The sequence below is a fragment of the Heterocephalus glaber genome, unplaced genomic scaffold (genome assembly GCF_053883595.1).
Source record: "Heterocephalus glaber isolate CG9 unplaced genomic scaffold, H.glaber_assembly_v1.0 deba00001457, whole genome shotgun sequence".
NCBI lineage: Eukaryota > Metazoa > Chordata > Mammalia > Rodentia > Bathyergidae > Heterocephalus > Heterocephalus glaber.
The window spans coordinates 48,705,186-48,733,050 of NW_028258305.1; the positions used below are offsets into that span (position 1 = coordinate 48,705,186).

General features: G+C 42.8%; 1 protein-coding gene and 1 long non-coding RNA gene across 13 annotated transcripts in view; one reads left to right on the forward strand and one right to left on the reverse strand.

The window, feature by feature from the left end:
• LOC110347886 (uncharacterized) overlaps nucleotides 1-25,204 on the forward strand; it is a 31,879-nt gene extending 6,675 nt beyond the window's left edge. The window contains exons 3-7 of one of the 3 annotated variants that reach the window (XR_015453275.1): nucleotides 470-9,434; nucleotides 10,565-10,772; nucleotides 12,730-12,860; nucleotides 16,049-16,191; nucleotides 25,022-25,204. This is a non-coding gene — a long non-coding RNA (uncharacterized LOC110347886). The remainder of the gene's footprint in view (nucleotides 1-469; nucleotides 9,435-10,564; nucleotides 10,773-12,729; nucleotides 12,861-16,048; nucleotides 16,192-25,021) is intronic. The other 2 variants (XR_002392758.2, XR_015453276.1) reach the window with 2 other exon arrangements.
• Nucleotides 1-27,865, reverse strand: part of Kcns3 (potassium voltage-gated channel modifier subfamily S member 3) — a 357,419-nt gene that overhangs the window by 86,425 nt on the left and 243,129 nt on the right. For 5 of the 10 annotated variants that reach the window (XR_015453260.1, XR_015453265.1, XR_015453264.1 and 2 more), the window contains 3 exons: nucleotides 24,940-25,486; nucleotides 22,361-22,525; nucleotides 13,829-15,714 (listed from right to left, as the gene is read on the reverse strand). The gene's annotated coding sequence lies outside the window, so the exon portion shown is untranslated. The remainder of the gene's footprint in view (nucleotides 1-13,828; nucleotides 15,715-22,360; nucleotides 22,526-24,939; nucleotides 25,487-27,865) is intronic. The other 5 variants (XR_015453268.1, XR_015453267.1, XR_015453266.1 and 2 more) reach the window with 3 other exon arrangements.

The following is a 27,865-nucleotide window of genomic DNA, read 5'->3' on the forward strand; positions in this document are numbered from 1 at the left end:
CTCCTGCAGAGTACAAAACAGAGCCACAGATGGCAGAGCTGCAGGTTAGAGAAACCTCCCAAAGCACAAGAGACTACGGGGAGAATTCCTCCCCCAGTTCCCCACTAACAGGAAGAAACCCAAGAGCCCTGCTTCACCCAAATCACGTTTGTGTTTCCACCAAAACATCGTCTTCGGTGTGAATCATGTGCACGTTTGCAGGGGCTGCTCAGGCCTTACTTCCCCCTTCTCCATGCTCTTCTTCGGGCCAATTAATGGCTCTTAGACCCAACCCATAACACAGCTAGGGGGCTTGGCACGGGGCTGAGAGAGACCGGAAGCTGCTCGCTGACGATGTGAAACTCTCTCGTTCCTGTATACTTAGCAGTAACCTTTCCCAAGACCCACACACCCAACCCCTAGCTAGACAACATATTTCAAGCTAATTTATCAACTGCGTCCCCATCTAGTCCTCTTTCTGTCTGCCCAGACTGTGCAAGCTGTAAAGAAGAAGAATCGTAAGCTCCCGCCTCCACCTGACCAGGCTGTGACCTCCTGGATGCCTCTCTGTCCTCTCCTCACAAGGCCAACAGCGGCTCAGGCCGTCACCCCTCCTTAGCTGTGCTGCTGGACCCAGCCAGTTTGAACAAACTGCTCAAGCAATACATCGGGGAGAAAATAATAACAATAATAATAACGACAGCAACTGCCACTTCTGCCAGTTCTGAGGCTGTTTTTCACACTGATCTCTGTGATTTTCCCGGTGATAAGTATTGGTCCAAATCTCACCTCTTGGTTTGCTCCTAGGGCTCTTCTGTTTCTGAGCACCCGCCTGGAATATTACAGGGTCACCCTGGGCGTGGCCTCATAGCCCTCCTCCAGCACCACGAGCTGCACCAGAGGTGTCCGGCCTGTGTGATCTCCACCCCAGCTCTGCACGCTGCCAGTGAGCCCCGCTGCTGCCTGGGAGAAGAGCTGGAGACGTGGCCCATTCCCAGTGTCTCTCACCTCCAAAAGTTAACGGCTGAGTTTCTATACAATACCAGGGAAGTGCCTTGTGGCTTTTAAACCTTCTTTACATTCCTTGAAAATCCTCCCAATAGTCTGCCAAACTGTTAGGTTTCTCTAAAACACAAATTTGAACTTGACACTTTGCTGCTGGCTTCTAACTTCGCGGGGCACAAAAGACAGATGCTAAGCTTGTGGTGTAGGTTTGCCTGTTATCTGCTTGGGTTGGAACTGTATCTTCCCCCAAATGCAACCAAGTTGAACCACGACACCTTATTCTCTAAACTTACAAAGCTCTCTTGTCCTTCTGACTTTCTTCCTGTCATGTTTTTCTTCTGAAAAATTTCCCTTGTCTTTATCTTAATGATTCTTTAAGATGGCCTTTAAAGGCTGCCGCTTTTTGAGGCCCTAAATGTCTGTGTTCCCTACACTGAGGCTCTTCCAACTCTGACTTGCTGATCAGGCTCCTTTCCCTTCTTGATAAACTCCATCAGGGAGCCAGCAAGGCCTCCTCCATTCCATCCCTAGCTCCAGCATTTGACATGCACTAAGCGGCCAGGAATTTTTTTTAACAAGCCTGGGTTGGCAGGGGAATGAAAAGGTTCACTAATCCCATAGTGACAGAGAAATCACCCACAGATCCACAGACACAGGTTACTTCAGCCTCTAAACAATTATATGATCCTAAGCGATTTCCCTTTAAGCTGCACAGACGTGGGTTATGGCCTTACTCTATGTTTCGTAAGTATTATCTTTCCACCTGAAAAGTCCCATGACTGGCTAAAAGTTTGTTTCATTTAAAATGAGGGATGGAAAAGCAATTTCATGAGGAAAGCTTTGCCTAATTTTTTGTTGATGTGGACTCTTCTTCCTGTGGAAACCGTGGCAGTGACCTTGGAGATCCACCCTACTGACACCCTGCAGCCCTTTGCTTCTTTGTCACGTTCATGTGGCCCACCGAAATACCCTTGGAAAACCTTTACAGGTTTGACAGGAAAGAAGGCTTTGTACCACTAAATTATTTATCCACTTCACTGCAGCTCAGGTCTTAGGGATAATACGAGCAAATATCTTCATTTCCGTTTTGCTTTTCACAGAAGAGGAAATGAACCATATGCAGAGCCTACTGCCAATGGTCACACGTGTTGAGGACCTCACAGCTGGATGGTGAGGGCACTGCCTGTCACTGTGATGAGGCAGAATCCAAGCACAGAAGGTCTGAACATCAACCCTGACAAACACCATAGAAATTCTTTCCTGAGTTTCCAGGAGAAGGTGAAGATTATGAAGGTTCATGTTTACCTAAAGCCGTAAATCTAATCTCAAAACATTGATGCAGAATATTGCCTCTTAAGCAGGAAAATGTGGGCACTGCCCTCATCAGATGACCTTGCCACTCACATTCATTCTGAATTCACGCACGTGGAGACACCACAAAGGGCAGAGTGGCCATACATGATACTAACAGTTACCATTTGTGTGGCTACTTTGTACTGGACAATGTGATAAATAGCTTATCGTTCCAATTAATCTTCTAGGGACAATGAGACAGGCATGATTTTACCTATTTTATAAAAGGTAAAAGTTCAGGCTGCTGAAATAATATGAGAACTTACTCTACCAGAAAACTGGGAAATCAAGAATCATTTCCAGATCTGCCTAACCTCGTGGTTCTACCATCAGCTGCCTTGAACATACCCTGCCTCTGGATCTTACAGGAGAAATACACATCATTGTCGATGACAATGCTCAGGCCTTCGTTCCCAAATCTCTGGTCTTATTTGCAAGGTTTTGGAAGAGATTTAGGCCTGGACGTGTTGAGTCACTGACCTTCAGCCTGAATCTTGGTACCACGTGGTCATGGGAAACTTTATTAGTAGAGAGAACCCAAAGACAGTGCTATTTCAGGCAGCGTGGCAGCTTAGAGATCTTGAAGAGCCACCCCACTGAAGACGCCTCTTAATTTTGGGATGGGAATGGGAGACAATGAGATCGAGGTGTGCGGCGAGGCTGTGTCTGAGGCCCCCAGGGCCCCATCCATCGTGGTGACATCCACGGCCACCCTCAGGGCAGCATGCTGCCCAGGCCCAGCTCCCCGCAGGCCTCTCCCGGATGGCCGTACCAGCCAGCATTTCCCGAACCTCCTGGCAGTTGCCACCCCTCCCTGCTCGTCTGTACCAGCTTCTGTCTGGAAAGCGGTTCTTCCAGACTTCCTCCATTGACCACTCCTGGATCGTCTCTTAGACAGGGAACAGAAATACTGCACTACTTGAGTATATAGAAAAGCTTTTTGTACTAGGAGATGTTTTGTGAAACCCTGAATGTGGAAAACCGTTGAAAAGAGAATGTTTCCTGGGTCTTTGGCTTAAGATCGCTCATTGGAAACTGTGCCCTGACAATCAGCAAGCTGGCCTTGTGGGGGTTACGTGCAGAAAAACCGCTAAGGTCACTATGATTACCCTCTTCCTCATCAGAGCTTTTTCTTATCACAAAATAGACCGTTCTTGAGCAGCCAGGGTGGGATTTTAGGAGAGTTATCACACAGGAGAAGGGGGCAGATGTGACGCCCTGCCTCTCGTTCCAGCGCATGCCGGGCACCACTTCTCTTTCTGCCACTTAGACACTGCCAGTCCCTGACACTGAGCAGTTCTACACAGTCGCTGCAACAGGTCACACTAAAGGAGCACTAAAAACGAAATCATCTGTGTGAAGACCAGACCCCGGGAAGATGCAGAGCAATGGGAGTGTATACAGCCCTTTCCCCCCAAAGTTTGTATCCTGTAGCACAGATCTATGTTTTCTGTCCTATATTCTTTACCACTTCCTGTCTGCATCTGTGGCTCCCAGGAGGCTGGGCAGCTCTCATTAGGGATGATTCTAATTAGCCTTCCTCCTGTATATTTTGACCACAAAGTGTTGGTTTCACTACTTTCAGTCAATATTCAAAATCTGCTCAAATCGTGTCCTGCCCACCAAAAAAGCACATGCCCATTTGGCCTTCCTACATCACTTTGTTCAGTATTATTAATAGTTTTACCTGAGTCTTTTACTTCTTACACAGTTACAAGAGCTTTTGGAACAGAATCTATGTGACATACACATCTACATTCCCAGGACAGTACCCGGAAGGTACTCAGTGAATATCCACAGAATGCAGATTGAAGGAATATAGTGTTTTTTAAAACAAAATTTATTTGGCACTTTAGAAAACTAGGTCAGTTTGAAATGACATTATTCAAGTATGGTTTACTTAATCCCACCAAAGATTGGAAGTCTAAACAAAATGTAAAGATGATTTTTAGCCACACCAACCTTTTTTTTCTTAGAGGGAGGGAGGGAGGAAGGAAGGAAGGAAGAAAGGAAGGAAGGAAGGAAGGAAGGAAGGAAAAGAAAGAGTAGAATATGAGCAGGAGGAGGCAGTGGAAGATAGGGAAAAACTAAAATGAATGGGAGAATTTAGTCGTGTGGAGTTCTGATATTCTTCTCTGGGGTATGGAGATGAATCCTCTGACAAAGCAAAAACTTATCCCTAACTAAACACACCTAGATAACGTGAGTGCGGCCTAGTGCTCTCCTGACCACTGGCCTCTTGGTAAGCAGGGTAAGAAATAGAGGCTGAGTGATTTGGAAATTTCACTCACGGCTCACAGCTAAGATGCTTGCGTGCCAGTGGGAAGGAGGTTCTGGAAGTAGCAGAACTGCAGCGCGAGAGTAAATCCGAGCCCTGGTACAGCCAGGCAGGGAAACAGACTTCTGTGAGCTGTTAGGTTTTATTTCCCTCAGGATTCCTTTTGGAATCAACTCCTCCCTCTCCTTTCCCCTTACACTGGGGACCTTCTCACAGTGACAAGTCTCGGGGCTTGAATAATAAGCAGGAAAGTTGCCTTTTCTGAAGTTAAATTTTGCAGCACCAAAACACCACCCCAATAAGCATCTTTAATCAAATCCCTGACACTTGAAATCCCTGAAGGGAAATAGTCAGGAAAGGGCACACTTGGTGTTTAGCTGCCTTTTTCAGAAAGAAAATCTAGCTTGGACTTTGATTGTACCGAAGCATGGAGAGTGATGCCGGAGCTTTTCTTGAGAGCAAAGCTTAAAGGGAGATGTGCCCGACAGCACATGCACAGTAGCTGCCCATTCGGCAGGCCACTCTTCTACTTTTAGCTCTTTATTCTCATAGTATATCTGGGAGGGAAGTATTCCCATACCCCCTTCACAGGCAATAAAAATAAAATTCAGAGGTTTGAAGGCCTATGAAGCTCAAAATAAGGAAGCTAGAAAACTACAGGGCAGAGATTTACTCTTAGGCCTTTCTGGCAGAAATGTCCTGCCCAGTGCACTGCACGCCTGACGACAACGCCACCTGGAGGGGAGCAGTGGCAGAAGAAAGCACGCTTGGGAAGCGGAGTCCAGCGCCCTTCTCTCGATTTCCCGGAACACCGGAGTGGCTCCGCGTGCAGGCCCCTCTTCCGGGCCAGCAGCCCGGATCGGTGCCGCTCCACAACTGGCACTGGAGTGAGTGCTGAGCGCCAGCCCCCAGCCTTGGCCAAAGCCCGGGACGTCCCTCCCGTGATCCCAAGGATGCTGCACAATGCTCTTCCTTAAATTCCTGCACGTAGCCTTTCTTACACACAGGGAATCCCGTGATGGTTGTATGTCAAGTTTGCCTACTAACTTCGATCAATTCTCAGTTCTAAAACTTCTGAAATACTTTCGCCCAAGCAAGTTATTTGAAGTTTTTAAAGCATGTTTTCACACCTCTAAAAAGGAGCAATCATAGTGCCTATCCTTAAGAAAAGTACTGAGATGAAATGAAATAGCTCTTTTCTGACACCAATAAAATACCCAACCCATCGCAAATATATAAGAAATACTAGCCACTATCCCTGTGTGTCTCCCAGAAGCCTGTACACAACAATAGCAATATGGTCTTCTTCATACAGTACTGGCCTGACACATAGTGCTCAGAACCGACATGTAAAGTACCTGACCATCCATCTCTGGACAACTAACATTTGCATAAAAGATATTAAGACCTTCACTGAGGTCCTCTTCGCTACTTGTCACATGAAATTGACTGGTAATTAATTACATGTATATGACTAAATAATTCTTAGATTATAGGGAATGGAAATAATTAAATAAAAAAATAAAAAGGAAATCAAGAACAAGCTCAGAAACAAATCTTAGTGTATGTTAAGAGCAACTATAAAAATATAAATTTGCAAACAGACCTTTTATGGCTAAGAATCTCTCTCACAGGAGTCGAGGGCTCTTGATATCTCCTTCTTATGACTAAAGAAGTATCTAATCTCTCAAGAAATTTTCAGAGTTATCAAGAGTTTTAAGTAGATACCACCACCAATTTGTTAGCTCATAGGACACAGTGTACTAGTGTGATTTTGCTTTTCACAATGTTTTCAAGCACAAAATGTGGTGCATTGTATCTAAATATCTTAATTAGGTAAAATGAAATTACTTACAATTACTGCAGGATCTTATTTCCCAATGGCTTCAGAACTAAAATTAGCTTTAATTCAATAGGTTGTATGCACATCAACTTTGCACAGATAATGTGGAAAGAGACGGATGAAAAGACGACGACCAGACCAACCTTCTGACCTGGGGCCACCTGAACTTGAGAGAGAGCTCTGATCCTAAGATCAATAGAGATTCCACCAAACCTGGTGATTTCCTTGGCTCGGGATGCTGAGCCTCTTTAAGCTTCAGAATCTCACAGGGTCTATTGTTATGACTATAAAATATAACAGGATAAGAATGGAAGCATGTTCCATTGAAACCTAATCGGATTAAGGGAACAAATAGCAATGAGATGTGTTTGTTTTCGTAACGATGGCCCATGGCCCTGGTCTCACCCCTGACTAATTGGCAGTGGTACTGAGGTGCTCTTGCAGTCATTTAAATACAACGTGCCTGAGCTTTCAGAACTGTCAGGCTTCCCATACTGCAAAGCATGAATAGGGAAATATTCCCAGTCCTGACTGCCTCTGGGTCAGAACAGCCAAGCCTAAGCTATTTCTCTGTAGTTCTGAACCAGAGAAGTGAAATCAAAGAACTGGACTTCACAGTGCGTCTTGTGTTAGACATTCACAACACTCAGCCGTGGATTTGATGCAAGGTGGGACAGGAGGGAAACTGAGAACTGAGGAGGAGCCTATTACAGATGCCAGTCCAAGCATGGGCAGCCAAGAAGTTCAGATGCCACCGGGAATGTGGGCAGAGAAATGGGTACAGTTTCCCTTCGGCCCTCACTCAAATACACTGAAAACAGCAGAAGGGAATCTGGACCCTGGCAGATGCTCCCGAGTTGAGTGTTTGCTGTGGGAAATCTATTCATAAATAACAAGCTTCTGGGAGTGAGGAGGGGGATGGACTCTGACCCAAGACAGAGCTCCCTTGTCCTACCCGAAAGGCCAGGCCCGTCAGCCCGTGGTAAGGATGTGCCCTCTGTGGCCGGACACTCTGGGAGACCCCAGTCTTTCTGTAAACTGGTCGGTTTCCTAAGGCCTGGTCTCTGTCTTCACCCACAGGATGATAGCATGCAGCTGAGGTGAACGTGAGTCAGCGAGACCCTGTGTATGAGGTGCCATGCATGGTGCTCCATGCAGGGTGAGCGGTCTCACACTGGCAGGTACGGGGTTGACAGAAACTATTCAGCCACACGCATCTCCCTCCTTTGTTTGTTTACACGTACATTCACTCATTTATTCACTCAGCAAGCCACACACAGATTCACTTAATCATCATGCCATAAAACAATAAATTTCTGCTATGCACCATCCGCCGTACCAGGGACAAGAACAGATCCAGAAATGAAGTGAATGTCACCCTGCTCTTAAGGGTTTGGGCAAGCTTGGTCCCTGCTAGGATATGAGCACAAATGACGACAGTAGAAAGCACGAAGGGTTACACAGCACAAACTGCACTCACTGGAGGTTGGAAGGCAAAAGGAGTTTTTATTATCAGGGGATCGGGACAGGTTTGACAAAGGAGATGCCCCTGAGTCAAAGCTTGGAAGAGGAGCAGGAAGAGGACATGACTGGACACACCACACGGTCTGCTGGTCTTTCCTTTGCAAGTAACTGCTCGACCACACCACAGAGACCGCATGCATCTGAGAGCGACCCTTCCCTCACCTTACCCTGGAAAGGGGAATCGGGCCAGCTCTCATGTTGGTTAGCTGAAGTACAAGCTGAAATTTAGATCGCCCGACTCCATCCCAGAGTTCATCTGCTTCCTCATTAATGCTCACTGAATAGCAAGTGCTGGCTTAATGTCCTGTTCACAAATTCATTTTCCACATGTCTAGTTTAGTGGAGCTCATTGCAACAGAGCCTAACCACCAATAATTCTGTTTGCATTTGGCATAAACCTCAATACATGACTTACACTGAGGTGCAGTCTAAGTTGAAGCATGGTGCTCACTCGTACAAATCATATAATCAATCCCCATTGCCACTCCAGTATTGATCTAGATATCAATTAATTCCACACCCAGCTTTTTATTTCCTAGTAAGGTTTTTTGTTTTCTTTCACCAACATTTATTGTGCCAGTCTTATTCTGACAAAATCAGACACCTGGAAGATACCCAGTTGTACACTTTTACCTTGGAACTAAGTCATAAGATGGACAGTGGATCCTTTGTCACTTTTTAATAAACCACAGAGAGCTGTGCACCTCACACAAATAAAAAGGTCAGCATCCAAGGGCGGGCGGAGACCAAGATTTCTGAAATTCAGAAAAGTTTGACAAGATCTTGACAGATACACATGCAAAAATTAATTCTAGTAGTCTGACTAATTAGGAATAGGGCTATTTTGGAAAGAAAAGCAGGGAAAAGTTCAGATCCCAAAAATTGAGGGAATTATAATTAGAAAGAGGCAAAACGGGGTTTTGGTAGATACAAGTGGTGGGAGAGAAATTTCGTTTTTTCACTTTCCTCCTCTGCTCCCTTTCCCGGTGTGGTGGAATCTGTGCTAACAACTGAGGCAGGTATACACCAAATGAGTCAGTGGGTCTTTCCTTCCTTCCGTTGTGCAGACTCTTCCAATCCAAGGACCACACTGGGGTAACATCCGAGTTGCATGCTGAGCTCGGGAGTGAAACAGAGCAGTTGGCCTCAGGGTCTACCTTGGGCTCAGGCTCAGCCACTTAATAAACTGTTACACTTGGTTCACACAAGTTTTTCAGACTTCTCCGCACTGCGTGCCTATGCCAGATCTAAGCTAGCAATAGTGTGCTGTTCACTTCTGTTTCCCTTAACCCCCTGTCTTCCTCGGGAATCCGAAAGGACCAGCACCTGGGATGCAGCCACAGAGCTGGTGTTTGTGGAACTGCAGATCATGGAGTACATCAACATCTGTCCACTTACTGTCTAACCAGAGGACTCTGGATGGAAATCTCAGCTCTGTCACTTCATAGAACTGTAAGTTGGGCAGTTTCCTAACATATCAATAAGGATCATAAGAAAAACTAGGTTACAGGAGTCAAATGAGTTAGTGGAAATGAGTCTAGTTTGTAATTCATAAAGAAATGTGTATACATGTCATATTACAGAAAACACTTTAACTTTAGGGTCAGAGAGGAATTCTTTAAATACATAATCTTCATAATAACTTGATTCACTGTTTTGAGTTTTAATATCTACTTCTGTGAAATGAATGGCTAATACCTTCCTCAGAAACTGTATCAAATTTCAATATGATAATGCTTCTAAGTGTCTGATAATCCTAGTCATTTAATGAATGATTATTTGTATTATCATGTGTGTTATTTTTACTAATATCATTTCCACTATCTTATTGCTGAGTATACAGGACTGATGAACACAACCACAGAGCACCTCACTTCTCTGCCAGGGGTTGTCTCTGAAAGCAGATGTCTTCTGACTTTTCTGCACCAGCCTAGTACACAGAACCAAGCTCTGAATGTGAGGTACAAAAGTAGAGGCCCATGTAAAAGAATCCATATGATATTTGAGCTTGTGTGTCTGGCTTATTTCACTTAACATTATGTTCTCAAGTTGCATCTGTGTATGTACGATTGCCTCAAGTTTATCTTCCTTTATGGCAAAGTCATATTCCATTGTGTATAAATACCACATTTTTCTTATCCATTGATCTGTTGATGGACATATATGCTGTTTTCAAGATACAGCTACCATAAATTGTGCTACCATAAACAAGCTGATTTTAACTCTTGGGACAATACCTAGAAGAGGAATAGCTAGGTCCCATGGAGTTTCTATTTTTAGTTTTTTGAGAAATTCAGAGAAAGTGAGCAAAATAAAAGATACATAGGAAGTAGGGAGAAGTCTAAATAATTCCCCAAATTATCCCATTGTTTCAAAAATATTTTAATACGTGTGCTAATTTGTTTCATTTATACTACTAGCTTCTCTTAGTTTATTAAAAAGAATGTTTTGTGCTATTATCTGTTTCTTCTTTATAAATCTTTTGTTTATGTCTTGTACTCTACTTAGAGTATAATGATACACAGTGTAGTATTGTCATCTATTATTATTTTGTTATGAAATGTTTTATTTTTTCCTAAAAGAGAAACGGAGAGGTCCACAGTGAGCCTGACTTGGGGGCGGCATCTCCGGAGGCCTTTCCAGTCAGTCTCGCTGAGATCCTGGCGTCACAGCAGCCTCCTCCCGTGGGCACGTTCAGCACAGCACACGCCGGACTCTGCCCTGCCATTCTGTATAGGCACAGATCCCACCTCCTTCACCTCCCCTAACAGTGGCCCTTCCACTTTCAGGGTTTGTGTTTGATGTGTGTGTGTGTGTGTGTGTGTGTGTTTCTGTGTTGTTCTGGTTGTAGTTGTTGCTGTCTTTGATGGTCCTGGGGTCTGAACCAAAGGCCTTCATGCTGAGCTGCATCTCAAGCACTTTTTTGTTTCTTTGAAACAGACCAGGCTCTTGCTAAGTGGCTAAAAATGCTGGGGCTGGTCTTGAATTTGCGATCCTCCTGCCTCTGTCTCCCAGAGTACTAGGATCTCAAGCATGTGCCATCACGCCCTGCTTCTGTTACGCTTCTACTGTGAGAGAAAACGTGGTACTTGTCTCCTTGCTTTCTGCGTCTGACTCTTGGGTTAACAGAATGTCCTCCACTTCCATCCGTTTCACTGCAAGTGCCGTGGTCCCGTCTGCTTTCTGGCCGAATAATGAATGTGTATATCACATTTCCTTTGTCCGGTCAGCTGCTGGTGGGCATGAAGGATGAGCCCAAGGCTTGGCTCTTGAGAAGAGTACCTCAGTTCACACGGGCGTGCAGGCATCTCTTTGTATGCCTGTGTCATTTCCCTCACACATGGTGTCGACGGATCACATGATAGTTCGATGTTTCGGTTCTTTGAAGAAACTCCAAACTGTTTTCCACACGCCAGGACCATTTCACCCTGACTGAGTCACTGTCCCTGACCAGGCATTAACTCAGAAGGGCGAGAGACTCAACATTCGTGAAACCCAATTAGGGTCTGTGCAAGGCGCAAACCAATTCCAGCAAAGCCTGCTGCGCACTTTCTCATGCTGCACTTAGAGAAAGGGGGTTTGTGCCCGAGGATTCAAATCTCTCAGCTTGGAAGCACTGAGATGGGCTCCTGACCCCAGACCCCTGACCTGGAGCCCCACAAAGATAAGCAGTCAGCCAGCGCGGTCTTCCTCTAGGCTTGCCTGAGTGGGCACGAGAGTGGCCATTACCCAAGAGAGGAAGGGGCTTAGCACAGCGTGGGGTTTGCAGCTGATCGGCGCATTGCTCACATGCGGACTAAGTGTGCTGGTCAGTACTGCAAGGCTGCAGAACACGCTGTTAGGGAGCTAACCGTCAAGGTCCTCCTTTGCTTGCCACGCACTCACCAGGCAGATTTCTTTGCTTTGTGGGCTTTGATTTCTTGCTTATAGGCTCATTCATCTGAATTTAAATTGCTGGGCAATGTTTTATATGAACTCCCCACTTCTCGTGGATTCTAAAGAGCAGAAACAAGCTGCACGTAAGTGGCAGGTGTTGCCTTACAAAGTGGGAGACTTGGCTCTGTTCCGTCATCTCTGGTTACGCAACCTAGAGCAAGGCCTTTGCTTTCTCTGGGCCTCGTGTAAATTCTGAGTCTCTTCGAGATCTTTAAAGTCCATTCGGGCCTACAACATAAGAATTATCCCAACAGAACCTCTCCTATAGGCTGAGATCTCCCCCACCAGAGACTAGTTTTCTGTTTGGTGGATTACAATGATTTCAAAATGATAAAATGCTGAGAATTTTAAGAATCAAGGTAGAAATACTAATAAGACCAGAGACATTTTATGAAAAGCATCTGAACTGTGCTTTATCTCTTTCAATGCACTGCAATGTTCACTGACCCATTTTATCATTGGTGAGCCAGAAATATATTTAATTAGCAACACGCAGACAAAGACAGCCAGCTACAAACGACGTACCAAAGCCCTAACTGTGGCTCCTGCAGACCGCCCGCCATAATTGGGCCTTACCCTCCTTCCCTGCTCAGTGCTGCCCATCATGTGTAAGACTAGACAGGGCAGAACAAACAAATCCATAAAACCCTGTGCTTGGCTGCAATCCAGAGAGGTTTTTATAAAAACAAATCACTAAGAAAGAAGGAAATCTTTGGCTTTCTAGCAAGTCCTTCCCCTCTCTGGGCCTCAGTCTCTGCATCTGTGAATGGAGAGAGGGTAAATGTCTTATGTCCCTTCTTTTCCGTTTTAGGAGCCCTTGCCATAGCCAGGATGCATGAGCCAGGCAGAGTGCAGACTCCTCCCACTACCTCCAACCAGCGAAGAGTGGCCGGGTGACATTCCCAGAGGCCAGTGTGGGGCTGCAGAGGACATTGTCATGAGGTAGGAAAAGCATTAGACTCCTATCAGTAGTCCTGGATGGTGTAAAACAGCACTGAGCTGGACTGAATAATAATCATTTATGGAATGACCCCTGATTTCTTAACACTCCACTGGATGCTTTTTAACTCTCCCAAGAGCTTGGTGGTAGGTATTATTGGTCACAAGTGAGGAACCCAATGCTCAAAAATGCCAAGTAACTTCTTCGGGCAGGCAGAGCCAGCAAGTAGCAGGGCCAGGACTGTGAACATGCCATTGTCTTAGAAATTACTTGTCATTCCTTTCTGTACCTCGTTTTCTCTCCATGTTCCTCTATTTTGGGTTGTTGTACCAGAGTATCTGACCCTTGGTAATGCATAAAGAAAAGAGGTTAATTTGGGCCACGACTCTGGAGGCTGAGAAGCCAAACACCGTGGTGCTAGCATCCAGCTCGGATGTGGCTCTGTCCAGGCGAAGCAGAGAAGCAGAGGGGAGTTAGTGGATTCAGAGAGGAGAAGGACACGAGCAAGCTGAGAAAGCCAACTGCTCTGTCTCAACCTTGTCTCTCAGGAACTGGTCCTCGGGGCTGACCTCATCCATGGGGTATTAATGATTTCCAGAGTGGGCACGCCCATACCTAATTGCCTCCCACTAGGCCTCAGCTCTTAGAGATCCAGCCCTCTCAACCCCTGACACCAAGGACCAGCCTTCCAGCGTGTGAACCTCTGTGGACAAACCATATGCAAATGGTAGCTCTCCCTCATGGAATGGATGGAATTGAGCCTACTTTACCAGAGATGTTTATTAAATCAGAAAAAGGAGAAAATCACCTTGAAGAAATATGAACCCAAGAAGAAATAATTATGCTTTGCTAGGTGAACTTAATCTCCAAGTTTCAGTTCCTTAAATTCCCTGTCCATTCTCTAATAAACACTCCCATCTGAGCCTTGGACCCCACAGGACCAGACATGCTGGGACACCTCTGCACCTACCTCAGTTCCCTGGCTTCGGGATTCCTGTCCTATCCAGGGCCCAGGCACAGGACACGGGATCCCCTGGAGTTGTTTGGTCACAGCCTCATTTCTCTGAGCACAAGTCGGAACAAAGCAACCCAGAAAGACACGCACACTACAGTTTGTTCTGGGAAAGCAGCACAATGCAGAGGAGGTCTAGAGCGTGGGGTGGAAACAAATACCACGTTGGTTAAAAGAAATGTCTGTGTGGCTGTACGTTCCTGGCAAACTTTCTGACCAGCTAACTTGTGAAAGCATTAACCCCACTGTGTACTTCATTGTTTGGCTCGTGTAGTAAAGGATGTAGTCGAAAGTGATCAGTACAAGGTGCATAGTTTACCACTGTCTTCATGCATGTTCCCGCCCTGACTCAGTAAGAAGCATTTCTCATGTGGGAGATGACTGTTTTCTTCCACTGAGCCTGCAAACCTGCAAGGAGTAGATGCTTTGCACCAAGTCTCGCCCTTAGTAACCGACTGAGCAGAGCAGGATCCAGGTCTTCTGGTTCCGCACATTGCCACGTTACTCCATCGGCCGCAGTTAGTTCCTCTCCTGCAGTGTCCAGGACAATGCCCACCTCACCGACTGCTAATTTCCGGCCAAAATGGAAGCATTGCATGAAACGTCCACATGTCTCCTCAAAAGAAAAGGATTCTCTTTTCTCCTCTAAGCTCGAACATTTGTTACGAGTCTTGCTGACTTGAGGTCGTACTCTAGACAGTGCATGGGGAAAGGCCAGGGGCTCTACCTCCTTTAGGACTGTACCCTTGGGAAGCTACTTCCTGCCTTCTTTTTACTTGGGAAAAATAAACATATAGTTTGAAAAAGCCTCCTACTTGGGGACATCTGTTATTCACTGCTGAAAATGACCAGACCCTAACAGACACAACTGCCACCAGCATTCTTATTGTGATTGGATAAGGTAGTTAAAGTCAGCAGATGTCAAGTGTAGATTTTTGTCCAATCTGAAATTCTCTCTCTCTCTCTCTCTGTTTTGTGTGCTATTTTATGAACCTCGCTGTTACTTCTAAAGGACCGGGACCTTGTCTAATTATCCTCTGTGCTTTAGATACCAATAACACGTGAAGGAGGCATCTTGATGGCTCTAAAGTGCAGTCTGAAGGGGCGAGACATGCTCAAGGGTCTCTGCCAGTGCCAGGACCTCAGAGCATAACTCTTCTCTAAGGAAGCTGCACACTGAATCAAGGAAACTGACATAAACCAAGGGTCACATTCTCTGCACTTTCTGGAACATAAGCGTGGTTGTTATGACTGCATGGAGAAAGGCTATGTGTTTAGTCTCAGTAATCGAACTGATTATATTTCAAATGCAAACGTGCAATCTACTGCAGGCAGGAAGCAATTCAAGACTAATTATTCTTTCTTGTTAATGGAGAACATGGTAGCAGCTCTGAGAGCCACTATATCCTAAGCTCAGAGCTGAACACCCTGGTGAATATTTAAGGCCCGTTGGTGGTACAGAACAGGGGAAAGTAACAGACTCTTTTAAGAATGATCCTACATACAAAATGCATACATAAATGCGCCTAGCCATTGGGATCTGACTTATGATGTGCCAAGGAGTAAATACACATCTCACAGAGAGGAACATGGATGACACTCACATCACGACTGCGTTCTCCTCGTGCAGAGAAGGGGACATTCCAGGAGAAGACAACCATGTGCAGTCTGAGTCCAGGTCACAGGCCTTGGGGTTTGAAGGGCGTCAGCACTTAAGCAGCAAGTTACTAGGGCATAGTCCCTCGAGTTACCTCGTTGCTCATCCCGTGGGAAATGGTTTCTCTGGTCGTAAAATCCTCGGAAGCCATAGAGCTTCTGGGTTTCCTGCTGATCCCAGCGGCACCCTGATTGAGAAAAGTGACAGAAGTTCAAGTCACTTCAACCTTTCGGAATCTCTGGTGGAGCATACAGCTAGCAAGCTCCCTGCACCCTCAGAGGTTGGATTCTCTTTTCCTTTCCTCAGAAGGTTTGATAGTCTCCTCCCATCTTACGTGCTTACCGGGCACGTAGAATCAAGCAAACTGAGGGCTGGAGCCCAGGGGTTGGGGGGAGCAGGAAATGGCCCTCTCAGAAAGTGGGTAACTTTCTAATGACATAATCTTGCTTTAGCTCTTCAGTGAATTTTTAAAAAATTATTCTCCTGTGTTTAAAAAATGATACTGTTATATGTTATAACAGATTTAAAGGCAGAAGAAAATTCTTCCGAAAATTCTTGACTCTTTGCTGGATGGTCAACCGTCTGCATGCAGACTGAAGAACGGAAGGCAAGGGAAGCACTGCTGGACAGCTATGAGCAGAGCGGTTTTCAGGTCGTGTGCAAGGTGAGAATCCAGCCAGCCCTGGGGGAGGTTGGGTGGACCGGGGACCCCGGGGTTGCTGTTCCACTGACCTACTCTCCCAGCCATTTTTACTTTTTATTTTACTCCTTCTGGCCTCAGACCTGCAAGCCTCTAGGCTCAGTCTCCTGAGGAGCTGGGATTACAGACATGCACCACTGTGCCTGTCTGGCCGCCCAACCTTAATCAAGCAGAGGAGAAAGTCCTCAATGACTTTCAGGACAAACTATGAAGTCATCCTTAATAGAAGAGCTGTATTTTTCCTAAACAAATGCCATCTAAGCTTGCTGAAACCAGCCTCAGCAAGAAAATAATCTTCTGACCAGAAGAGTCAAAATCCAATACTGTTTATGGAGATAAACAACAGTGTGGCATTTGCCTTAGGCCAAATCCATTTTAAACTATAAAACATGTTTGGAAGCCCATCCACCCCCAAAAATAACATAGTCATGAGAAAGTCAATCTAATTTAGAGACTGAGATTTGAAGTCAGGGAAAAGCTGAGCCTAAGAGTGAAAGAAATAGAAGAATTTAAAAAATAAAAATAGAATTTCTAGCGTTGGTAAATAAAATATACAAAATTAATCTAGATGAAATTAACAAAAGAGTAAAAATAGCAGGACAAAGTATCATTGAGTTTAAAAACAGAACCATAGAAACTATCTGAAAATAATGCATGAAAAGAAAAATACATACTAGTTTTGATTTGAAGAGAAAATAATGAAAAAATAAGACACCATTGGTTTGTGAGACAATATCAAGTCATCTATCCCAGATAAAATTGAAGTATGAGAAAAAGGGGGAAAACGTGCTAAAATAAGTAATGGCTAAATATTCTTCAAATTTGATAAAAATCATTAATTCATAGAACCAAAAAGCTCATTAAAACCAAGCAAGATAAGTACAAACAAAAACCACACCAAGGATTACCACAAATCAGATTGCTGAAATCCAGGTACAAAAAGAAAGTCATTAAAGCAATCAATTTTAAAGGCATACTAAATCCAAAAGCACATAAGAAATTCTAAACTACTCATCAAAACTTATGCTAACCAGGAGGCAAAGGATTGATAGCTTAAAATATTCTAAAACAAACACAATGATTCTCAGCCTACATTTATACTTCCAGTGAAATTACCATTCAAAAAATAAAACTGAATACTTTTCAGGAAAAGAAAAGCTGACATGCTAAGTCTTCAAAAAACCTGTACTCCAAAATACATTAAAGTAATTCTTCAGTTAGAGAGGGAAAAAGTATGCTACTGTATAGAAACTTGAATACATTAAGCAAAATACAAAGTTCTGGAAATACTAAGTATATACCTGCATATTAATTAAAAGTTTTAATTTTAAGAGATCATTGATTTTTAAAGAAAAAAATCATAATGGTGCATTATGAGATGTATAATATATGTCAAGGGATAGTGTGTGAAACAAAAGGATAAGTAATCAGGGGGAAAATAAAGATATGATGCATTAAATTTCTTACATTTTAGTTAGAGTGATACAATATTACTTAGAGGTAGACTACATAAAGTGAAACATGCATATTTTAAAGCCTAGAACTACCCTAAGAAGAATAAAACAAAGAGATATAACTAATGCAACAATTGTGGTTATATAACAAAATGTACAAACTTGAGAGGCCTTAATATGAAAATCTGGCAAAAGCATTACAAGAAAACCTACAAACCAAAATCTTTCATAAACATAGTTACAAAAATATTTTTAAAATATTAGCAAGTAAAATCTAACAGTATATAAAAAAGGTAATGCATCACAACCAAATGTGAATTATCTATAGAATACATAGTCAGATGGACATTTTAAAATCTTTTAATGTAATTCACTATATTAACAAAATTTTTAAAACACTAAAAACTGCATTTGACATAGTTTGCCATCCACTCATGAACATAAAAATAATGTTCAGCAAACTGGAAATTGAAAGTCACTCCAGCAACTGGGCATCTATACAAAGCCAACTATTAGATTAAAACTGGACCCTTACCTTTCACCATACACTAAACTAAAATCAAAATCAAAATCAAAAGTAACTACTATAATCCTTAAGGTGAAAGATTGACTACATTTCTGCTAAGATTTTAAAGACTAGCAATGTTTTTCAGTCTCACAGGTTTGGTTTAAATTGTACTTGAAGATCTTACGTAGAGCATTAAGGCAATAGAAAGAAGCAAAAGGTGTACAAATGTAAAAGGAAGAAGTAAAACTACACTAACTTACAAACAAAGCTGAATGAACAAGATATAAGCATTCTAAATAATGCAACACCAGATAATGAAATTGAAGATGTAATTAAAAACCTACCAACAAACAAAAGTCCAGGTCATGATGGATTCATTGCTGAATTCTGTAAGAAATTTAGAGAAAATCTAACGCCACTACTTCTCAAACTCTTAAATGAAACTGGAAGGGAAGCAGTACATGCTCATTACAAGAAGCAGGCATTACCTGGATACTAAAACCAGAGAAGGATCCAACTGAGAGAGAGAGAGAGAGAGAGAGATACAAGCCAATCTTGCTAATGAACATAGATGCAAAAATCTTCAAGAAGATACAGCCAAACAGAATGCAGCAAATCATCAAGAAGATCATACACAATGACCAAGTAGGATTCTTCCAAGGATGCAGAGATTGTTCAACATAAGCAAACCAATAAATGTAATACATCACATTATCAGAGCCAAGGACAAAAACCATATGATCATCCCAATAGATGAAGCAAAAGCATATAAGAGGGCCAGGGATGTAGCTCAGCCAAGCCATGCCTGCCTGGCAAGCACAAGGTCCTGAGTTTGATTTCCTGGTACCACCCCCCCCACCTCAAAAAAATAAAAAGCATTTGACAAAGTCCAACATCCATTCATGCTAAAAAAAAAAAAAAAAAAAAAAAAAAACCCTACAGAAAAATGGAATAGATGGTCTTTATCTCAATCTGATAAAAGCCATCTATGACAAATGAACAGCCAATATCACATAAAATGGACAAAAATTGAAAGCTTTCATTCTAAAATCAGGAACAAGATAGTGATGCCCATCATCACCACTCCTGTTCTATATAGTTCTGGAAACACTAGCCAGAGGAATTAGACAAGAGAAAGAAATAAAAGGAATAAGGACAGGAAAGGAAGAAGTTAAATTAGCATTATTTGCAGATGTCATGACACTCTACTTAGAAGACCCTAAGAATGCCATCAAAAGTGTTCTAGATTTAATAACCAAATTCAGTCACGTAGCTGGATACGAAGTCAACACCCAAAAATCAATAGCATTCCGGTACACAAATAACAAACTCACTGAGACAGAAATTAGGGAAACCACACTCTTCACAATAGCATCCAAAAAATGAATTACTTAGAAATCAATCTAACAAAGGAAGTAAAAGACCTTCACATTAAAAACTACAATACTTTGAAAAAAAATTGAAGAGAATACAGGAAAATGGAAAAATATCCCTTGCTCTTGAGTAGAAAGAACTAATATAGTGAAAATGGCGATACTCTCAGAATTGCTATACAGGATTAATCCAATCCTGATCAAAATACCAATAGCATACCTCACAGAATTAGAGAAAACAATCCTAAAATTCATTTGTAACCAGAAGAGAAGGCAGGGCAGGGAACATCACAATCCCTGACTACAAAGCTACTGTGATAAAAACAGCATTGTACTGGCAAAAAAAAAAAAAAAAAAAAGACCTGAGGGTTAATGGAACAGATTAGGAGATGCAGAAACAACACCAAACACACTCAGCCACTTTATGTTTGATAAAGGGGCAAACACCTTCACTGGAAAAAGACAACCTCTTTAATAAAATGGTGCTGGAAAATCTAGCTTTCCATATCCTGAAGATTAAAACTAGATCCTTATCTTTCACCATGCACTAAACTAAAATCAAAATGAATCAAAGATCTAAATATTAAAATAGAAACACTAAATCTGCTGGAGAGAGAATAGTTAGAAGTCTTGAAGACATAGGTGTAAGCAAAGAATTTATGAAGCAAACCCCAAACACACAGGAAATATCACAAAGAATCAACAACTGGGATCTCATCTTATTAAAAAGCTTTGTACAGGAAAAAAAAATTCACCAACAGAGTGAAGAGACAATCCATAGAGTGGGAAAAAATTCTGCTAGCTGTTCCTCAGACAAAGGATTAATATTTAGAATATATAAAGAACTCAAAGAAATCAGACCTCTCATTTCTGAAGACCAATCCGAAAATGGGCATCTGAAATGAACAGGCATTTCTCAGACAAAGAAGTAGAAATAGCAAATAAATACATGAAAAAATGTTCAACATCACTGGTATTCAAGAGATGCAAATGAAAACAACGCTGAGATTCCACCTCACCCCAGAAAGAACGGCTGCTATCATGAAATCAACCGATAACAAATACTGATGAGGCTGTGGGGAGAAAGGAACCCTTCTCCACTGCTGGTGGGAGTGTAGACTGGTGCAAGCACTGTGGAAATCAGTATGGAGATACCTCAAAGAACTAGGACTGGAAGTCCCATTTGACCCAGCTATTCCCCTCCTGGGGATCTTCCTGATAGAATTAAAAACATCATACCAGAGTGATATGTGCACACCTATGTTTCTAGCAGCACAGTTTGTAATAGCTAAAGTTTGGAAACAGCCCAAGTGTTCATCAACCAATGAAGGGATAAAGACGTGGAATTTTTATACAATTAAGTACTACTCTGCCAAAAGAAAGATAAACTTGAGACATTTCTTGCTAGATGAATGGACCTTGAGACCATGCCCTGAAGTGAAATAAATCAGGCACACGCATTTAAATATGGCAAGGTATCTCTGGTGTGAGAAACTGAAAGTGTAAATGAGGATCAAAACGTATAATAGATATTGTGAAATAGGAAGAAAATGTCCAAATGGAAGGGGAACTAGCAAGGGGAGAGGAAGAAAGGAAGAAGAAAATAAAAGAAAAAAGAAGGAAAAAATGAAAACAAAGCTTTTGTAAATAAGAAGGGGAAGAGGGGTTGAAGGGAGGGAGGGGGATGGGGAAGAAAAGAATCAAAATACATTGCGTCCCTGTACAAATTTCCCATGACCAATGTTATCACTATGGATATCTGAAATATACCAGTAAAATTAAAAAAGAAAAATAATGTATATAGAATTTATGCTAACAATACAAGCATATTTTAAAAGGTACATGACTAAGAAACATTCACTGGCACTATCTGGAAGTTTACATGGTCTTATTTATTTATTTGTTTGCTTGTTTGATTTTTGAGACAGCGTCTGCTATATAGTCCTGGCTGGCCTTGAACTCACTATTTAGCTCAGGCTGGTCTCCAACTCCTGGCATTCTTCCTGCCTCGCCTCCCAAGTGCTGGGATTACAGTGTGTGCCACCCAACTTACATAGTCATGTTTATAAGTGCAACAGACTTTATTAATATTTTAAAATATATCAAAAGGATTATTAATTGAAAAAATAAAAGTAGAAATAAAAAGAGAATCAGCACCCATAACAGATTTTAATTCAACAGGATGATACAATGTTGCTAATCTTTTATGTGTCGAATAATATTGTAGAGGAAAAGGGTCTGGTTTTGTAGGCAAGGAAAGACTCCATTAGGTTTGCTGGCTAATCTTGAGTAGAAAGGGTTAAAATCTCACTAGAGAGTCCAATGAACAAAAGAAGAGAAGGCTGGTACACAGAGCCGGAGAAGCTGGCAGGCTGGCACTTAGCCAATTCAGCCTAGCACCCCCTTGCCACCTTTGATAAAGTGCAGAAGGGACAATGAGCCGTCACTTAAGACTCTTACTTAGTATATAAAAACAGAATATCCCCCAGCCTCGGTCGCTTTATCACTGTACTAAATACAGAAGCATCCCCTTACTGACTCACCCTCGTACGGCAGGCCCCGCCTAACCTTCCAGAGACAAGGCGCTGACAAAGACAAGGGGCCCACTTAGGAATCTGCACGTGGGCAATGGCAGTTAGGGTCTTGGGCCCGGACACCCATCCATGACAGTCCCCAGAACCAATCAGGTCGTGACAACTTCCAGAGGCTGACCGGGGTGGGGGGTCCCCAAAGCGTGATTGAAAAAGAGCTAAGGAACAAGCACCCACAGGGACTCCGCTTTCCAAAGCCCTACTCACGTCTTGCTGGGCGGCTTTCTGGCCTCCGCTTCTTTTCTTTCTTACAAATAAAGGGCTTTTCCTTTTACACTTTGCCCTGTAATTTGTTGCTCATGCTGAGTTTATGCTCTCCAAGGGCTGGGCAGCAGCCGTATGGTGCACACCCTGGACACCGCATTTCCAAACCTATAAACCCAAATTGATAGAACTTAAAGACAGAACACAGCATCTTTGGGGGATACTTTAAATAAATAACTTTCCAATAAAATGTTTTTAAAATCCCACTTGTGATAGGAATAAGAACCTGAGGATGCAGGAATAACTAACAAAATATACACAACACACACACGTAAAACTATAAAATATTGCTGATGGACACTCATGGATCAGAAGACTGAATATTAAAATTATTCTCTCAATTCTACTCAAATTAATCTTTTCAGTAAAATCTCAAACAAAATTTCAGCAAGTATGTTTGAAAAAATGGAAAGTTGATTTTATAATTTGTATGGAAATGCAAAGAACTTGAAATTCAAAATAAATATTGCTTAATTTCAAAACATAAAAATCACAAGATTGTGTTAATATAAGGATAGACAGCGAAGCAAAACAGAGTCTAGGTGTAACACATACACATACACGCAACTGGAAGTCAGCAATTCAGCCAAGATCATTCAACACAGGGAGGGTGGTCTCCTCAGCAAAGGGTTCTGGGATAAATGAGTGTCCACGTTTTTAAAACTGGACTCCAGTTCTTATTTCACATTGAAGGGAAGAGAGAGAGGAAGTTAGGTAGAGAGGGCACAGGTCCTGAACAGTTGACCTAAAGTAAACTACGTGTGGAGGTTTAAGTGAGTTAACATACCAGAAGGCCCAAATAACTGACTTACGCAAACCAACTATCATGGCGTAATAGAATACAGGAGACACAGAACAGGTCCTAAGCAAATGGGAGAAGCCTTGGAGGAAGTGAAATACAAACAAAGCTGCTTGCTTTCTGGACATCAAAGGCCCACCTGCAGCCAGGAGCATCCCTGCTTTCTGTCATGTTCAGTGGTCCCCGAAACTGTATAAAAGGCCACTGAACCTAAATACCTATGGTGTCCGCCTTACAGAACCCCTCTGTAATGGAGCAGGGAGCTTTTCCTTTTATTTTTTTCTACAAAACATACATTCAATCACTCCCTACTGCTTGCTGATTGCTGTTCTGTCAGCTTCAAATTTTGCTGCCTCCAAACAAGGATTGAGATCCTGCACAGGAAGAACCTGGTGACAACATCGTACAGAAAAATTACCCCCAAGTGAGTCATAGACCTACATACCCAATGTTTGTGCATGTTTGTGATTTAGCGATAGACAAAAATATTTTAGATAGAACTCAGCAAGTTTAAATTTCTGTTCTTCAAAATACAGATGGACAATGGAAAGATGGGCCATATACTGCTTTAAAGTTTTATATATGTATATACATTCATCTATGTATGTATATGCTTACATATGTGTCATATGTGCATATTACTATATAGTCCATATGTGTCATTTATATCTCTACCTTTGCATCTAGCTCTTTATCTGTATCCCTATCTATAGATATAGATATATAACAAAAGAATGCAAAATACAAGTATAAAAGAATACCACAATCACATTGGAATATAGTTTGACAGTTTCCTAAAAGTTTATAACATTTACCATAATACTCAGTAATTCCATTTCCAGGTATTTACCCAAGAGAAATAAAAATGCATCCACACAAAGAATTATACATGCATTTTTATGGCATTAGTAGCAAAAATTTCAAAACTTGGATACCTATCAACAGATGCCGGATAGACAAATTTTCATATATCCCTGAAGTGAATACCACAAAACAATAAAAAATTAATTATTTGTATATGCAATAGCACGGATGACTCTCAAATCATCATGCTGGCTGAAAGAAGCCAGGCATTAAAGAATGCAAACCTTATGATTCCATTTATATAAAACTCTAGAAAAGATAAATGTTTTCCAAATCTAATCAAACAAAATCTAATCTAAAAGGCAGATTTAATCTAAATTGGTGTTCTTCACCTGGACCCTGTGACTGGGGACATCAGGACTTTGGCAAGAGGCAGAGAGGAGCTTCCTAACACGATATAAACCTTTGACTTCTTGATTGAGGCAGTGGTCACGCGGGTGTATATATTTTTAAAACTCACCAAAATGTGCACATACAATAGATGCTTTATATGTATTAGTGCACAATGTGTAACTCAGTAAAGTTGATCTTGTGCAGAAGCATTGCCCTGCTGCCTAGTTTCTACTTGAAGGGCTTATGCTCTGCATTTGGAATTTTACTTCTGTGCTCTCCCTAGAAAATGGATTCCCTTCTTTAAAATAAAATATTTAAATGTAAAATAAAAATGCCCACCACTCGTCACTTAAGTGAGAGATCTATGCCAGCAGAAAATCAAATATTACAACAGAAATGCTGCGCACGGCCCAGAGGCCCGGTGTGTGCACCCACAGACACTGCACTGCTGCCCTGCACACAGCGGGCCTCACAGGGCAGAGCGGGCGGCTGAGGCACGGGTGCTGGTGCCGGGCGACACACTGACCTTGGGCTCCTGGTCCCGACTGCTCCGCCAGTGCTTTATGAAGGTTGGCTTTTATATTTGTCTTCGTTTTTGTTTCTCTCAGAAACTAGAAGACTAACAGGCAGGTCAGGCCCTGACCACTGACTTATCGATCACTCCAACTGGTCCAGGGCATCATCAGCTGCTTCAATGTCACTTCCAATTGCTGTCATCAAAGCAGGGAAGGTAAAGCTCAATGTTGACTGGATTTCAGCCATCAAAGGAAATGTGGCGCTGGATGCTGCAGACCATTCCAGTAATAGGCCTGAGAGGGACCCCTGAGCGCTAGTGTGTCGTGTATTTCCCTGAGAAAGTGAGCTCTGGGAGAAAAGAGCAACTTGGCCATGCACCTGAGGCCCAGGGATCTCACTCTCTGCTGCCTGAAACTGCCCCTGCCGGCTCGCGTTGACTGCAGAGAAGTTAGACGTTTTGTCCGCAGGATGAAACAGACTTTCAACTCCCCAAAACAGACACCAACGTGTCCAGGGGATGCATGGTAGGAAGCAACCTGTAACTTCCCTTCAAATTCCTGCAAAAAGAAAACGATGGATGAAAGGATAAAGCCTCCCTTTTTAACTTATTGAAAAGCTGTAATTTAAAAAGCAATTGTACAGTAGTGGAATTTAGGACGAATGGGTGCAAGTGACAGAGACAAATTTTGCTCAATAAAAGAAGTTTCGAATGAAGGGAGGGCTAGGAATGGGGAAAAAATAAGAACCAAGATGCATCGTGTAAAGGTGCAAGTCCCAAGGAGAAATGTAATTGTGTTGTAGACCTACAATGTACCAATAAAAGATTTTAAGAGAAAAAAAAAAAAAAAGAAGCTTCTAGCCTGGAGAGTGGGTGGAGATGCAGCTGCTGTGTGCTCACCCCGAGGTGGAACCAGCTCCCTTCAGGGGTGACCTTGGACCCATGATGTCACTCTCAGTCGTGAGTCCGCGATCTTTTCCCTTAATTGAAGGTCGTATAATTTTTAATCCATTTGAGAATGATGGGGATAATAAACACAAAATACTACTCATGTGATCACAGCTCCCATTTTCACTATCCCCCCTATAAATTTCTTTGACATCGTTTACTACATGGATTTAATAACATTTCACTTAGCAAATAAAAATCCTGCCTCTGCATCACTCTCCAACTTTAATAATATGCATAAGCCAGAAACCAACAAACAGTTTGCTGTGGAAAGGAGCTCAGTCCCTATCCCAGAGTCCTTGAAGTCAACTCTTGACACACGGTCATTCTGCAAACATAAATCTCTAAGAGGAAGGTCAGCCACAGATTCTGTCCCTCAAGAGACCCTGCTGATGGTTTTTCCCTGCCAACAGAATGACACAAGTTCTTTCTATTCTCATCCTGGAAATTCTTTGAATTCTTCATGTTCTTGTAAACGGTTTCAATCTCATTTCTCACAGAGGGCACTTGGGACAAAGATGATCACAGGGATGGCTTTTCTTTTCCTTTTGAGAACTAATGAGACATTGTCTCTAAAGTAGGCGGTGCTCCCAGGGAAAGATAGCTCCAGAGAAGAACCCAAGTCAACATCATTCATAGTCTTTGAAACCGTCCCTCCTTTGAATAAAAAGACCACAGTTACACATAATGAAGTTTAATTTGTTAAATGCTGCTCAGAATTTCAGTTCCAAGACCCACTTGTTTAAGAATGTGCATTTATAGCCTGGAACTGAAGTACCAGCTCTGTGAAAGCCAGAAGATTCCTCTCGGCTGGTTCTGACCACCGGAAGGCCTGGCTGGGGAGGAAGGAGTTGATAGTGCGGACCCACTCCTGGCAGGTGGGTCTGAGGCACGCCCCTGCCCCATATTGCCCTGGTTCTTTCTTGTCGTGGTACACACCATTCGACTCTCCCTCACTTCCGAGGAAACAAGAACAGAAACTGGGCAGTGGCTTCTGCTGGATTCATTCAGCACAATTCTGAAGTGAGGAGCGGTATCCACTGCCTACACAGTGCATCCTCTCCTGACCTTATTCTCCCCCACCTCATCCTCCAGGCCTTCCTCAGTTCCGGCTGCTGCGACACATTACCAGGCTGGCTGGCTCATCCACAGCAGACATTTGCAGGCTTCTGGGGCTGGACATCCAGACCAGGTCAGGGCCTGCTGAAGCCCCTGCACCGGGGTGCAGACTGCCCACACTCACCTGTATCTTCACGTAGCAGGGAGGTCCGGAGAGCTTTCTGGAGCCTCTTTTATGTGATCATGAGGGCTTCACCCCAACACCTAATGACTCCCCAAAGGCCACACTTCCTAATGCCATCGTACTGGGGTTAGGATTTCAGCATTTGAATTCGGAGGTGACACATTCGGTTCATCATACCTTACGTCCAGAAAAACATTTGCGCCACAATTTAACACAATTAGAATGACCATGCAGAAGAGTTGGGTTTAAAGCTCATAAGCTTTATATTTTAATGATGTACCTTCATATCCATTTCTTTAATTTTCAAATAATTCTGTAAGCAGATTTGTGATGTTTCTGATGAGGAAAGAAGACTGGAAGCCTTGCCTAAGCTCTAACAGCTACTAAGCGGCATCGAGCTCTCCTGCTCACTCTTTCTAATCCTCTCTTGGTAACCCCGAGGAACCGCAGCGTGAGCAGTTTGGTGGAGGACTTCTCTGCTCTGGCTGTTAGCTGATCTGAGTCAGTGCATGCCCTGTGAGGAGGTCTGCAGCATTCCTCTAGGCCTGGACACTTGTATAAGGGTAAAAAGAAAAACTCAAAAAGTCGTGAGTCGTAAGACTCCTTTCATACTAAAATGATGTCAGGCACCATCTAGTGTTCCTAGCATCTTTCTCAATGTATCCTGAGAGGTGGTCACTGCATAAGTTAAGAGTTATTTGTTTCCTAAAGAAGTTGGTAGCAGCCCAGAAAACAGAGTCCAAGTGA